Here is a 14,675-nt window from a genome sequence, read left to right on the forward strand (position 1 = left end):
TTCATTTCCTAAGGGAAATCGCTTTTTGCTCAATAGCTTCAGAGTTATTGGACCCAGAAACCCCAGACCAATGCAGACCAACAGTCTGACTCCGAGAACATCAAATACCGACTGTTGGCCAAGGCACTTGAACGTCGGTGGCTGACGGGAAAGGTACCCTTCGGCGTAGTCTGCAGACGGAAAGGGGGTGCTCCAGCCGATTCACTCCTGTATTAACCCGACTACGTCTCCAATAGACGCTGTGAGCATCTTTCCTATTGGATGTTTTTTTGGATATTTTTCTGTGAAAATGGCGGAAATACTTTTTATTCTGGGTGGGTAAGATATTTATGTATAGTTACACCATTAAAATTGTTTACGTAAACATTTTAGTGAGCGTTCCGCAGCATTGAGAAGAGCTGGAATAAATAAATAAATATGTTTGTATATTTATTTATTATATACGGAGACCACCAGACTTCCTCGAAGCAACGAGAATGGTCTATTAAATTCAAAATGGGATTTAAGGGAAACAGTGCCATACGGTCCATCGCCATACGTCAATATGAATTAAATTCATCGAATTTACGAGTCGATGGTCAATGGTCGGATACAGATCTTGTTATAACGACAATTGAATAAAAGCTATGGTCTACTTACAATATTATAACAAAATAATTGTATAATTATATGATATATATTTTAATATTTAATTAATTAAATACAATTACGGCTGTAAACATGTGACATGCCGAGTTTTTTTGGCCTTTTCTTTTCAATGGGTCTGCGTCCACGTCACGTAACTCTCATGGTTGCTTTGTCAGCCCCCTCTGCTCCTTACATGGCTCCAAACCACGTGGGCGGCAACAGAGTTGCCGTCAATTATGTTGTTTTTGTCATAGGGTCCGCTGGTTAGGAAATAGACAGATATTCCAAGGTTTCCTTCGAAAGGCACCTTGCAATATGTATCTATACTCCGCAGTTTAGACATAATTAATAAGTTACTTTTTTAATGAACTTGACTCGGGTATTTTTAATCGCTGTCTGGTGGCTTGTTACGTCACTCTGAGACACGCATGGACAAATTTTATAGTGACAGCCTTTAACCTATTTTTGAAAGCAAAACGTTGATTTAACGAGGCAGGGTTATTTGAAACAATTAATTGAATATGTGTGAGAGGCCATTCTTCCTCTTGAGTGTGCTTCCTATTTAGGTCTAGTGTACACCCATAGCCTACTGTCCACAAGCACCCACCCCCCTCCCCATATGGATATGGAGAATTGTTGCCACGTCCCAATGGTGGTGGTGTCATATATATGAAAGAGGGCATTCAAATATACTACAATGATCAATTAGGAGGCCTAAGCCCTAAAGGAAGTGATGCAATAGGTGACTGAGTCAAGGACATTAACAAGTAAGCTATTGACCTGGGGTCTGTTTTATATCAAAGGGGGTCTCATAGGACACTTACAAATTGCCCACAAAAAAAGCCCTACAGGAAAGGCTTACACAGAATCATCAAACGCGCCATTGAAACGCATTGGCAAAAAGCCGTTTTCCATAGGAAATTAATGGTATTTTTTTTTTATTTTTTTTTTATGGGATCAAATAAAATTGGACGTGCAAAATATAAATTTTTAGTGAGGTGTGTGTTGTTAGTACCACATATTAGGACAGGTCAACATTGGTCTGGGGCCTCTGGGTCCCATAACTCGGAAGCTATTGAGCAAAAAGCAATTTCCCATAGGAAATGAATGGGATTCCTTTAGTGAGGTGTGTGTTGTTAGTACCACATAGTAGAACAGGTCTAAATTGGTCTGGGGCCTCTGGGTCCCATAACTCGGAAGCTATTGAGCAAAAAGCAGTTTTCCATAGGAAATGAATGGGATTTTTAAAAAATTCAAATAAAATTGGAGGTGCAAAAAAATATTTATTTTTAGTGAGGTGTGTGTTGTTATTACCACATTGTAGGACAGGTCCACATTGGTCTGGGGCCTCTGGGTCCCATAACTCGGAAGCTATTGAGCAAAAAGCCGTTTTCCATAGGAAATGAATGGGATTCTTAAAATATTTAAATAAAATAGGAGGAGCAAAATATTAATTTTTAGTGAGGTGTGTGTTGTTAGTACCACATAGTAGAACAGGTCTAAATTGGTCTGGGCCTCTGGGTCCCATAACTCGGAAGCTATTGAGCAAAAAGCAGTTTTCCATAGGAAATGAATGGGATTTTTAAAAAATTCAAATAAAATTGGAGGTGCAAAAAAATATTTATTTTTAGTGAGGTGTGTGTTGTTATTACCACATTGTAGGACAGGTCCACATTGGTCTGGGGCCTCTGGGTCCCATAACTCGGAAGCTATTGAGCAAAAAGCCGTTTTCCATAGGAAATGAATGGGATTCTTAAAATATTTAAATAAAATAGGAGGAGCAAAATATTAATTTTTAGTGAGGTGTGTGTTGTTAGTACCACATAGTAGAACAGGTCTAAATTGGTCTGGGCCTCTGGGTCCCATAACTCGGAAGCTATTGAGCAAAAAGCCGTTTTCCATAGGAAATGAATGGGATTCTTAAAATATTTAAATAAAATAGGAGGAGCAAAATATTAATTTTTAGTGAGGTGTGTGTTGTTAGTACCACATAGTAGAACAGGTCCACATTGGTCTGGGGCCTCTGGGTCCCATAACTCGGAAGCTATTGAGCAAAAAGCCGTTTTCCATAGAAAATGAATGGGATTCTTAAAATATTTAAATAAAATAGGAGGAGCAAAATATTAATTTTTAGTGAGGTGTGTGTTGTTAGTACCACATAGTAGAACAGGTCTAAATTGGTCTGGGGCCTCTGGGTCCCATAACTCGGAAGCTATTGAGCAAAAAGCAATTTCCCATAGGAAATGAATGGCCGAATATCTGTCGAATATCCAACTTCAAACCAACTTCACCACGGTTTCCAACGGTTTATTAGGTAGGCCTATCTAATAAATTACGTCTTCGAGCGCGCCTATCGCATGATTTTAGACTCGACGATTTCGGTTGAGTATGTGGGGATTTGGTGGTGGGGACAAAATTCGTATTTCAAATAGTGGGGGGGACATGTCCCCCCCGTCCCCCCCGTAATCGACGCCTATGACCGCATCAAACTGGTCCGTTCCGGTTTTTCGCGCTCACTCACTCGCAAGTGACGCTACACCGTTCTGATTGGTTGTCTACGGTTACACTCGCTAAAGGGCAATACACCAATTATGTTATCACAAAGGTACAATATAATAACTGTCATGTACTGATGACGTCAGCACGCCAACGTTGTAACGGGAATTCTTGACGGAGACACCATGAAGTGAAGTACGGTGAAACTTGGCTCTCGGTGTGTGTGTGATTCAATTCAGTTTCTATGCATAACATGGCATTAGAAGTGTAACATTGGCGACGAGGATAACCAAGCTCGGTACTAGTTAAATCTGAAGTGAGTTTAGTTTGTCTACGAGATGGAGAACAATAATTCCAACGTGCCGAAGTTTGAGTGCTACAATGAGCCTGCTACGCTAGGACCTCGCTGGACACGGTGGCTAACAGCGTTTGAGCTGTTCGCAGACGGCAAAGGATTGATTATGGCGGAGAATGTGAGTGATAACACTAAAATTCGGAGAAGGGCATTACTCTTGCATCACGCTGGGACAGATGTGCAGGATGTCTTTTCCACTCTTGAGGACACGGGAGGTTCAGAGGACTATGTCAAGGCAGTGGATGCTCTGAACAAATACTTTGTGCCTCAGGTGAATACCGCGTTCGCGCGCCAATCTTTCTATCAAATATCACAGAACAATGGGGAGACTGTACAGCAGTTTGTAACACGTTTGCGGCAGACAGCCAAAGACTGTGCTTTTGGGGCTGACATGGCTAACCAGCTAAGGGATGCTGTACTGAGTAGATGCACTTCGGAATATGTGCGGAGAAAGTTGCTCGAGGAGGGCTCGGCATTGACTCTGGCAAGAGCGCTGGAGATCGCTGCACAATGTGCAGCGATCGCGGCAGATGGCGGCCATGCGTGTGAGTAGCACGGAGGCTAAAGGCACTGAGACTGTAAACCAGATAGCCAAAGGAAAATGGGCGAATAAGAGCCGAAAACGTGATGGGGAGGAAAAAGGGAAAGAGAAAGTGTGCTTTAGATGTGGGCACGGAGACCACTTTGCAAAAGATGAGAAATGCCCTGCACGTGGACAAACCTGCAGAAAATGCAATGGTAAAGACCACTACGCCAAAATTTGCAAATCTAAAGCTAGCAAGGGGTCAGTGAAATAAAGAAAGGAAGAAAAGCAGGATAATGATTTTGCATTTGTAGTACGTGACAACAGCTGCATTGACAGGGCTACGACCAACATAGTAGATGAAAATACATGGGAAGGATTAAAGAAAGAAAAGATACAGTGTAAGTCATTCAAGTCAGATAAAAAACTATACACATACTCATCAAATGAACCACTACCAGTGAAGGGAGTATTCTCATGTGAAGTGAGGATAGGGAAAAGGGAAACAAAAGCAGAATTTAAAGTAATAGCAGGTCAGGGAGTACCGCTATTAGGCCGAGAGACAGCTACAAAGCTAGGTGTGCTAAAGGTGGGTGTAGATGTAGCAGCGGTTACTGATGTAAAGGCAGAGGTTAGAGGGAAGTACCCAAAGCTCTTCACAGGGGTGGGCAAACTCAATACCAAGCAAATCAGGCTGCACATCGACGACAATGTGGAACCCATAGCACAACCACTGAGACGGATACCATTCCACCTGAGAGAGGCGGTTGACAAGAAAATAGAGGAGCTGCTGAGAATGGACATTATCGAGAAGGGTCCAACACCGTGAGTAAACCCAGTCGTAGTAGTTCCAAAAGCAAAAGACACTGACATTCGTCTATGCCTAGACATGAGAATGGCAAACAGAGCTATTATCAGAGGAAGATATCCGATCCCGACAGTTGATGAACTGCTACACGATATGAATGGCTCAGTTGTGTTTAGTAAGCTCGATCTAAAATGGGGCTACCACCAGATGGAGCTCACAGAACAGTCAAGAGCTATAACGACGTTCGCCGTGCACAGTGGAACATACCGCTACAAAAGACTAATATTCGGGGTCTCATCAGCGAGTGAGCAGTACCAACACGAAGTGGCGACGGCACTGGCTGGCATCGAAGGAGTGGCCAACATATCAGACGACATCATCGTCCATGCACCCGACTGTGAGACACACAGCAAGCGACTACACGCCGTACTGGAGAGACTAGAGAAATGCGGCCTAACCTTAAATGGTGAGAAGTGTCAGTTTGAGATGGACAAATTAGTTTTCATGGGCATACTGTTATCAGAAAAGGGAATAGGACCCACAAATGAGAGAGTGAGAGCACTGGTCGAGGCACGCGAGCCAGAGAATGCATCAGAGGTCCGCAGTTTTCTGGGTTTGGCTGGGTACAGTAGCAGATTCATACCCCAGTTCGCTGCCATCTCAGAGCCGCTGCGGAGACTGACCAAGAAAGATGTGCCATTTGTCTTCGGCCCTGAACAGAAAGTGGCATTCGAGTCACTCAAGAATAAGTTAGCCAAGGCGGGCACACTGGCATACTTTGACAAAGATGCCCCCACAAAAGTGATAGCTGATGCAGGGCCAGTGGGCATAGGAGCAGTTCTGATACAGGAGTAGCAGGGAGCTATGGTGCCTATATGCTACGTGAGCAGGAGCCTGACAGACTGTGAAAAGAGATATTCCCAAACGGAGCGTGAGGCCCTGGCACTGGTTTGGGCATGTGAACGCCTACACCCGTACATATATGGCAAGAGGTTCGACCTGGTAACAGATCATAAGGCCCTGGAGGTGATCTATAGCCCCAGATCAAAGCCATGCGCGCGGATTGAGCGTTGGGTGCTCCGCCTCCAACCTTATGACTTTCAAGTAATACACATAGCCGGGAAATACAACATTGCTGATCCTCTGTCTCGTCTCCTGGGGGACACGGCGAAGAAGACGACACATGCACACGGAGCAGAGGAATACGTGCGCTTCGTGGCGGTGCAGGCGATGCCCAGGGCGCTGACTACGAGGGAGGTAGAGAGCCTCCGCAGAGGATGAAGAACTGTCTGAGGTGAGAAAAGCAATACAGACGGGCCGATTTGATAAGTGCTCAGCTTATGCCCGTATTGCAAATGAACTGTGTACCATTGGGCAATTAGTGCTGAGGGGGACACGGATTGTCCTACCACATGCTCTACAGAACAGAGTTTTAGCCTTAGCTCATGAAGGACACTTAGGCATTGTAGGGACAAAACAACATTTGAGGGGAAAGGTGTGGTGGCCAGGAATGTATGGGGCGACAGAAAAATATGTCAAATCATGCCATGGGTGCCAACTAGTGGCACGGCCTGACGTACCAGAGCCATTGCGGCCAACAACTCTCCCTGATGGACCATGGCAGGACATCGCCACAGACTTGTTAGGTCCATTGCCAACAGGACACTCCATCCTGGTAGTTGTAGACTATTACAGCCGTTATTATGAATATGAGATCATGCGATCCACCACGACAGACAAAGTGATAGACTGTTTAGAGAACATCTTCAGCCGCCACGGTCTGCCTGTCTCTATCAGATCTGACTGTGGGCCACAGTTCTTGTCATCACAGTTCCAGGACTTCTGTCAAGAGAACGGCATACAGCACGTGAAGACGACGCCTAGGTGGGCACAAGCGAATGGAGAAGTCGAGAGGCAAAATGCGTCGATCATGAAACGGATCCGCATCGCACAGGCAGAGGGACTGGATTGGCAGAAGGAACTACGCCGATACGTCACCAGTGACGGGAGTGACCTCGAGGCCAGAAACACTGATGCTGAGCGCAAGGGCAAGTCCAAAATGTACGCTGACGAGCGGCGCGGAGCCAAACTGTCCCCAGTGCAGGTGGGAGACAAGGTGCTTTTGAAACAGGACAAGACAGATAAGTTCACAACAACATTTAACCAGTCACCTCACACGGTAGTCAGTAAGAACGGTAACAGTGTGGTAGTTGAGTCACCCACAGGAGCTCAGTACTCCAGAAACACCACACATGTCAAAGTGTACACACCAGCTCAGCAGACACCACCACCCGGTGGAAGTGAACCAAAGACAGTGAGTGAGACAGTAAACACGCCACCAGAACATGTTGTGACGTCCACACCAGAGACGCTCGCTCAGGGGTCAACACCATGCCGACCTCTTACAGTGCAGACGGAGCGACCGCGCCGAGAAGTGAAAATGCCCCAGAGATTCACAAGCTTTGTTATGAAGTGAATGTGTTATAGTAATGCATATGTTCATGTGTATGTTCAATGAAAATTAATGCACAATGCTAGAGGGCATAAATGTTTATTTGAAAAGAACCAAAGGTTTATTCTGACAGAGAATATGTTGATTAGATTCATTATATGGTTAGTGTTCAAGTAGCCAAACTGATTGTTTATGTGAAGGGAATATTAGAGTTTTAATCCAAGTAAGGGGGGGATGTCATGTACTGATGACGTCAGCACGTCAACGTTGTAACGGGAATTCTTGACGGAGACACCATGAAGTAAAGTACGGTGAAACTTGGCTCTCGGTGTGTGTGTGATTCAATTCAGTTTCTATGCATAACATGGCATTAGAAGTGTAACAATAACAACAAAGGTTTTTTACTTTATAGCCATGTTTATAGTTTTTAAATTGGAGTTGGCTTAATACAACATGCTATATTAGATACCCACTATACATTTATTATTGTGTTTAACCTTTTATTTGTTTAGGTCAGTTAACCTGGGTTACAGCAGCATACCGCAAAAGACCCAAGAAGGATTCTGTCGACAGTCCTGCACTTCGGCTAAGTCACTATCTTGACAAATGTGAAGGACGGAATGCCCTGCTCTTTTGGGCAATGAATAAGAGTACCCTTCCATCTCTGTTCCCTGTGGCCATGAGGGTCTTAGCTGTTCCTGCTTCCAGCGCCCCTGTAGAACGCGTTTTCAGCCACGGTGGTATCATACAACCCAGTCGCCAAGAAAAAACGTTGACGTGTACGTTTCCATGAACACTGGATACGTAGCATTTCAACGTAAAAAATAGCGTGTTATACCTACAGTATCCACGCGTGCCGCTGTGGAGGCGGGTTTCGGGGTTTGGGTTTCACGGCTTTCGCGGAAAATTGTGGACACGATTGTTTAGGGGGGGGGGGGGGGGGTAGACTGTTGTTGACCGGGGAGGGGGGGGGGGGACACGTTTGTTGAGGGGGGGGGGGACGACACGATTGTAGGGGGGGGGGGGGGAACACGTTAGTTGAAGGGGGGGGGGGGGGGGGGGGACACGTTTGTTGAGGGGGGGGAGACACGTTTGTAGGGGGGGGGGGGGCACGCTCGACAACGAGAGTTGGTTTTTATTGAACGCTCGACAACGAGAGTTGGTTTTTATTGAACGAGACTTCAACACGGAATAGCTGCACGAAACGATGGTCACGTCACTCTCGGTGACGGTGTCAACAACAATGAACACACGAACAATGTTAATAGAACAACACACAACCACATAACATCCCGAACCCATCAACCCCACTTAATCCTAACAACAAAACAAGTGTCAACTGACAACCCCAATTCCCAGAATCCCGGAACACGGCGTAGCTTATATTAATCTTTATTATCTGAATGGGAAATGCAATATTTTAGGACAGATACACCATTAAACGCGTTTCTAATGACATTTCTAGCAAGAAATGTACATTTTCCTTACATAATCTTCAGTCAATGAATGTGTATGATCTTTATTAATCTTTATTATCTGAATGGGAAATGCAATATTTTAGGACCGATTCACCGTTAAACGTGTTTCTAATAACATTTCTAGCGAGAAATATACTTTTTACTTGCATAATCTTCAGTCAGTGATTGTGTCTGATCTTTAGTTTTATAGTTATTAGGATTTGATCGGCTCGCTCGCATGTTTCAACGACGTCAGGTTAACTAGCAGCTCACGTGCTTCCTGCGTTTGTGTTATTAAACTGTTACTTTATGTAACTTTTAATGATATCATCTTGTTAGAAACACGTATATCTGAGAGCCAACCCAGTCGCCAAAAGCATACGTTGACAGTGTACGTTTCGTGAACACTGGATTACGTCGCATTTCAACATAAAATAGCGTGTTATACAAACACACACACGCACGCACACACACACAAGCACACACACGCACACGCACGCACAGACACACACAGACACACAGACACAGACACAGACACACACACACACACACACACACACACACACACACACACACACACACACACGCACACGGTGCATTTCGCTGCTAAAACAACAACAAAAAAATATTCCCTCAAATATTATTACTAAAGAACCGTTTTCCAAAGAACGAAATGTAAACCAATGCATTCTGAATGGGAGTGTTTCTCCGATTTTTCCATGCTACACAGAACGAAATGTAAACCCATGCAAATAAAGACTTCATGGTCATAATAATTTAAATATCATTAATCTCCTGAGTGTGTTGGGTGGCATTCTATTTTTTTCAACGGGGCTGGTGCCGTCTCCTTTTGACCTTTTGACCCCAGACTTCTGGGGGAATAGCTGAATCAATTCATTAGTCAATCAGAAGCATGTAAATATCTTCCCGGTGGCGTAGGAGGACGAACAAGGTGTCCTTCAACATCTACGCTTCCAGGCGATTGCAACGGTGAGCATATTCCACACAGGAGCATATTCGAACATGTTCAATGGTAGTAATTAGCTGTCGAAATTGGAGGCCTTAATCAATAATGAGCAGCTATTGATTTGCTTCCCGATAAAAAATTGTGACAAATGACATGTTATTTAGCATCTACACGTTGAGCTGAGTCCAATGACACCAAGCATGACACTCTAGCTAATGGTAACATGTATTTTACATGGTACACCTAGGTCTAGGACATGATCTCGGTGTAGCAAGAGGGCGAGCTTGATCTCATTGGACTCAGCTTAACGTGTAGATGCTAATTAACATGTAATTTGTCAAAAATCTCCATCGGGAAGCAAATCTATAGCTGGTCATTATTGATAAAGGCCTCCAAAATCGACAGCTAATTACTACCCCGAAACATATTCAAATATGATCATGTCTGGCACTGTTGCAATCGTCTCGAAACGTAGATGTCAAAGGACACCTTGTTTGCCCTGTTGCACGACCGGGAAGATATTTTCATACTTCTAATGGATTGATTCATATTTTAAGGTTCTCGGAGTGAGACTTTAAGCGGCTGCAGCAGAAGTGTTGAGACGAAAGATGATATCAAGACATTAATAGAATATTCCCATTCACATTATGATTCTTCGTCATAACATCCGACCAAATATCCTTTACATTCACCGAGCGAAGATTATGAAAGTCCAGGCCCCCCCTTCCTGCACTCGGGGTCCGACCGGGCCAAGTTTCGGTGCGGGGGTCCCAGTTAGGCCCTAGAATATGGTATTCAAATTTCAGGGCGGTAGGACCTTCCTATCTCAAAAACTGTTTTTCCACCACATTCTGAACCATTAGGTCTCGCAGGCAACACTTCTGAAGGGGCTTTGTCCAAATGACAGTCCATTTGGGAAAACTTTTTTTCTCTATGGGCTAGAACTACAAATCTTGGATATGTCGTTCTCGGGGCCCCGGGAAATGTGTGTAAACATTTTAGCATCCCTAGCTATCTCGAAAAGGCCGGAAAAGGGGCGTGACCTCCAACAGTACAGTCAATGTACATAAGACGGAGGTTAGTTTCTAGGCCCCATTTTTTGCGGGATGGAGGTGTACATTTGTGGCTTAATGTGTGTAGACACAGCTGGCCTGTGGCCACGTCTTTGAAGTCTGGGGTCAAAAGGTCAAAAGGAGGTACAGTTTACTTAAATGTTCTCGCCTCAGTCACCTATTGCATCACTTCCTTTAGGGCTTCGGCCTCCTACAATTGATCATTGTAGTATAATTGAATGCCCTCTTTCATATTATATGATACTTCCACCACTGGGACGTGGCAACAACTCTCCAAATCCATATGGGGAGGGGGGGGGGGATGCTTTTGGACAGTAGGGGTGTACACTAGACATAAATAGGAAGCAAACTCAGGAGAAGGAATGACCTCTCACAAATATTTATTGAATAAATTGTTTCAAATAACCCTGCCTCGTTAAATCAATGAACTTGGTGTTTTGCTTTCAAAAATAGGTTATAGAAGAAGTCTAAACTGCAGAAAATAAAAACATCCAAGCTGCCTTTTAAGGATACCTCGGAATATCTGTCTATTTTTTAACCGTCGGACCCCAGTTTACGACAAAAACAACACAATTTACGGCAGCTCCTTTGCCGCGTGGTTTTTAGAGCCATGTAAGGATTAGAGGGGGCGGTCGATAGCAACCTCCATAGCAAACATGACGGTCAAGTGACTGGATGCAGCCCCGTTGAAAAAAATAGAATACCACCCAACACACTCAGGAGATTAATGATATTTAAATTATTATGACCATGAAGTCTTTATTTGCATGGGTTTACATTTCGTTCTGTGTAGCATGGAAAAATCGGAGAAACACTCCCATTCAGAATGCATTGGTTTACATTTCGTTCTTTGGAAAACGGTTCTTTAGTAATAATATTTGAGGGAATATTTTTTTGTTGTTGTTTTAGCAGCGAAATGCACTGTTTCGTGTGTTGTGTGTGTGTGTGTGTGCGTGTGTGTCTGTGTGTCTGTGTGTGTCTGTGCGTGCGTGTGCGTGTGTGTGTGCTTGTGTGTATGTGCCTGCGTGTGTGTGTGTGTATAACACGCTATTTTATGTTGAAATGCGACGTAATCCAGTGTTCACGAAACGTACACTGTCAACGTATGCTTTTGGCGACTGGGTTGGCTCTCAGATATACGTGTTTCTAACAAGATGATATCATTAAAAGTTACATAAAGTAACAGTTTAATAACACAAACGCAGGAAGCACGTGAGCTGCTAGTTAACCTGACGTCGTTGAAACATGCGAGCGAGCCGATCAAATCCTAATAACTATAAAACTAAAGATCAGACACAATCACTGACTGAAGATTATGCAAGTAAAAAGTATATTTCTCGCTAGAAATGTTATTAGAAACACGTTTAACGGTGAATCGGTCCTAAAATATTGCATTTCCCATTCAGATAATAAAGATTAATAAAGATCATACACATTCACTGACTGAAGATGATGTAAGGAAAATGTACATTTCTCGCTAGAAATGTCATTAGAAACGCGTTTAATGGTGTATCTGTCCTAAAATATTGCATTTCCCATTCAGATAATAAAGATTAATATAAGCTACGCCGTGTTCCGGAGCCGCGGGGGATTCTGGGAATTGGGGTTGTCAGTTGACAAATGGGGCTTTTGTGAACTTGTTTTGTTGTTAGGATTAAGTGGGGTTGATGGGTTCGGGATGTTATGTGGTTGTGTGTTGTTCTATTAACATTGTTCATGTGTTCATTGTTGTCGACACCGTCACCGAGAGTGACGTGACCATCGTTTCGTGCAGCTTCGAGCGTGCCCCCGTTTCGAGCGTGCCCCCCCCCCCCCTACAAACGTGTCTCCCCCCCCCTCAACAAACGTGTCCCCCCCCCCCCCCCCCCCCCTTCAACTAACGTGTTCCCCCCCCCCCCCCCCCTACAATCGTGTCGTCCCCCCCCCCCCCTCAACAAACGTGTCTCCCCCCCCCCCCTCCCCGGTCAACAACAGTCTACCTCCCCCCCACCCTAAACAATCGTGTCCACAATTTGCCGCGAAAGCCGTGAAACCCAAACCCCGAAACCCGCCTCCACAGCGGCACGCGTGGATACTGTAGGTATAACACGCTATTTTTTACGTTGAAATGCTACGTATCCAGTGTTCATGGAAACGTACACCGTCAACGTTTTTTCTTGGCGACTGGGTTGTATCATACTGCGTCCCCATAGGTCACAGATACCGAAAAAGTTCCCCATTCTCACCACCTGGATTGGTAATGGGAACGTGGGTGCAGTCAATAGCCCCAATTACTCCCGGAAAACCTGCTCTCCTATAGAATCCAGCTGTTGTCACTCTCCTCGGTTCAAAACGTATATACTGACCCTTCAATCTGGCAATTGCCTTCGACACTCTTCTGACAATCCTGCAGACTGTGGATTTATTTATGAACTCCAAAAAGATCCCCGTCAACCATCTGAAAACATCCTGTAGCGTAAAATCGCAATGCTATTAAAAGCTGTTGAAGTGGTGGCACAGCAAAGTTCTTCTCACTTTGATGCTTGATAGCTGGTCCAACCTTCCCATTGAGGCATATGACAGATTCTTTGGTGAATCTATACCGCTGTGAAAACTCGCTAATCGCAATGCTATTAAAAGCTGTTGAAGTGGTGGCACAGCAAAGTTCCTCTCACTTTGATGCTTGATAGCTGGTCCAACCTTCCCATTGAGGCATATGACAGATTCTTTGGTGAATCTATACTGCTGTGAAAACTTGCTATTTTCGTAAAATTCAATTGGGTTTAACCTATCTCTAATTTCCCTGCGAGGAACTCTTTCCTCTAACGCCATCCAGCGAAGATATGCAGCCATGTTGTTAAGAAAACTGCGATAAACCTAACATAAACCTCCTCCCCAGGTGGTTTAAATATAACTGTTAAACCAGGTTTAAACTGAGTTTGAAATTGCTGGTGCAAGAAATTAAAATTAATCTCAGTTTAAATGGAGTTTAAACTGAGATTAGAGGTGGGGTTAAGTCACTCATGTGCAAGTCACAAGCAAGTCTCAAGTCATGACCTTCAAGTCTCAAGCAAGTCCCAAGGCACTGTGGTGAGAATCAAGCAAGTCACAAGTCAAGTCATTGCTCAGGTCAAGCAAGTCACAAGTCAAGTCATACAAAAATCTGATGATCTAACCCAGTTTCCACATTTAAAAATCGGTAAAGAGAGTGGTTCATAAATTGAGTTTTATTTCAACATTAACAATAACAATGTCTTAACATTAACAATAACTCAAACTATTCAAAACATTCCAAAACCTTTATGTGAATAGTTTGAAAATGTTTTTAAGATAATTTCCTCCAACCTATTCACAGAATCAAATAGATTCTGTGAATAGGTTGTATACGGTTGTATACGAGAACAGTTCAAGTCAATCACTCAATCTCCCCACATGTCGTAGAATATTATTTGCAACACATGGCATCAGACTAGGGCTGGCCCGAAGGCCATTTTTCAGGCTTCGAATACTCGTTGGTTTTTCCGAGCGAATATTCGAATACTCGTTCCAGAAAAAAACTCCATCAAAAACAACATTAATAATCCCTATATACTCCCTGGAACCGATTTTGACAGTATCTGCATATTTAGTTGAAGATTGAATAGCTTTTGAAAGTTAATTAGTAGGCCTAAGTAGGTTGAAGTGCCTTATTTTTTCCCTGTGAAAGCGAACAGCTGTTGCTCCGTTCCAAATCAGCTGTTCTCTGCCATCTCAGCCCTTACGGGAGCTTTTCAATTCATCCTGGGACGTGCATCTTTTCAGGGAATTTGCACAATAAATCCATAACAAATACAGAATATTGATTGTCTTATGTGTCCATATTCTATCCATTATATTGACCGGGTATTCCCACGACGCTCTCGCTCTGCAGCAAGTGTGGTCACTCGGTTAGGTAGAAG

This window comes from Gadus macrocephalus, chromosome 21 (genome assembly GCF_031168955.1).
Source record: "Gadus macrocephalus chromosome 21, ASM3116895v1".
Lineage (NCBI taxonomy): Eukaryota > Metazoa > Chordata > Actinopteri > Gadiformes > Gadidae > Gadus > Gadus macrocephalus.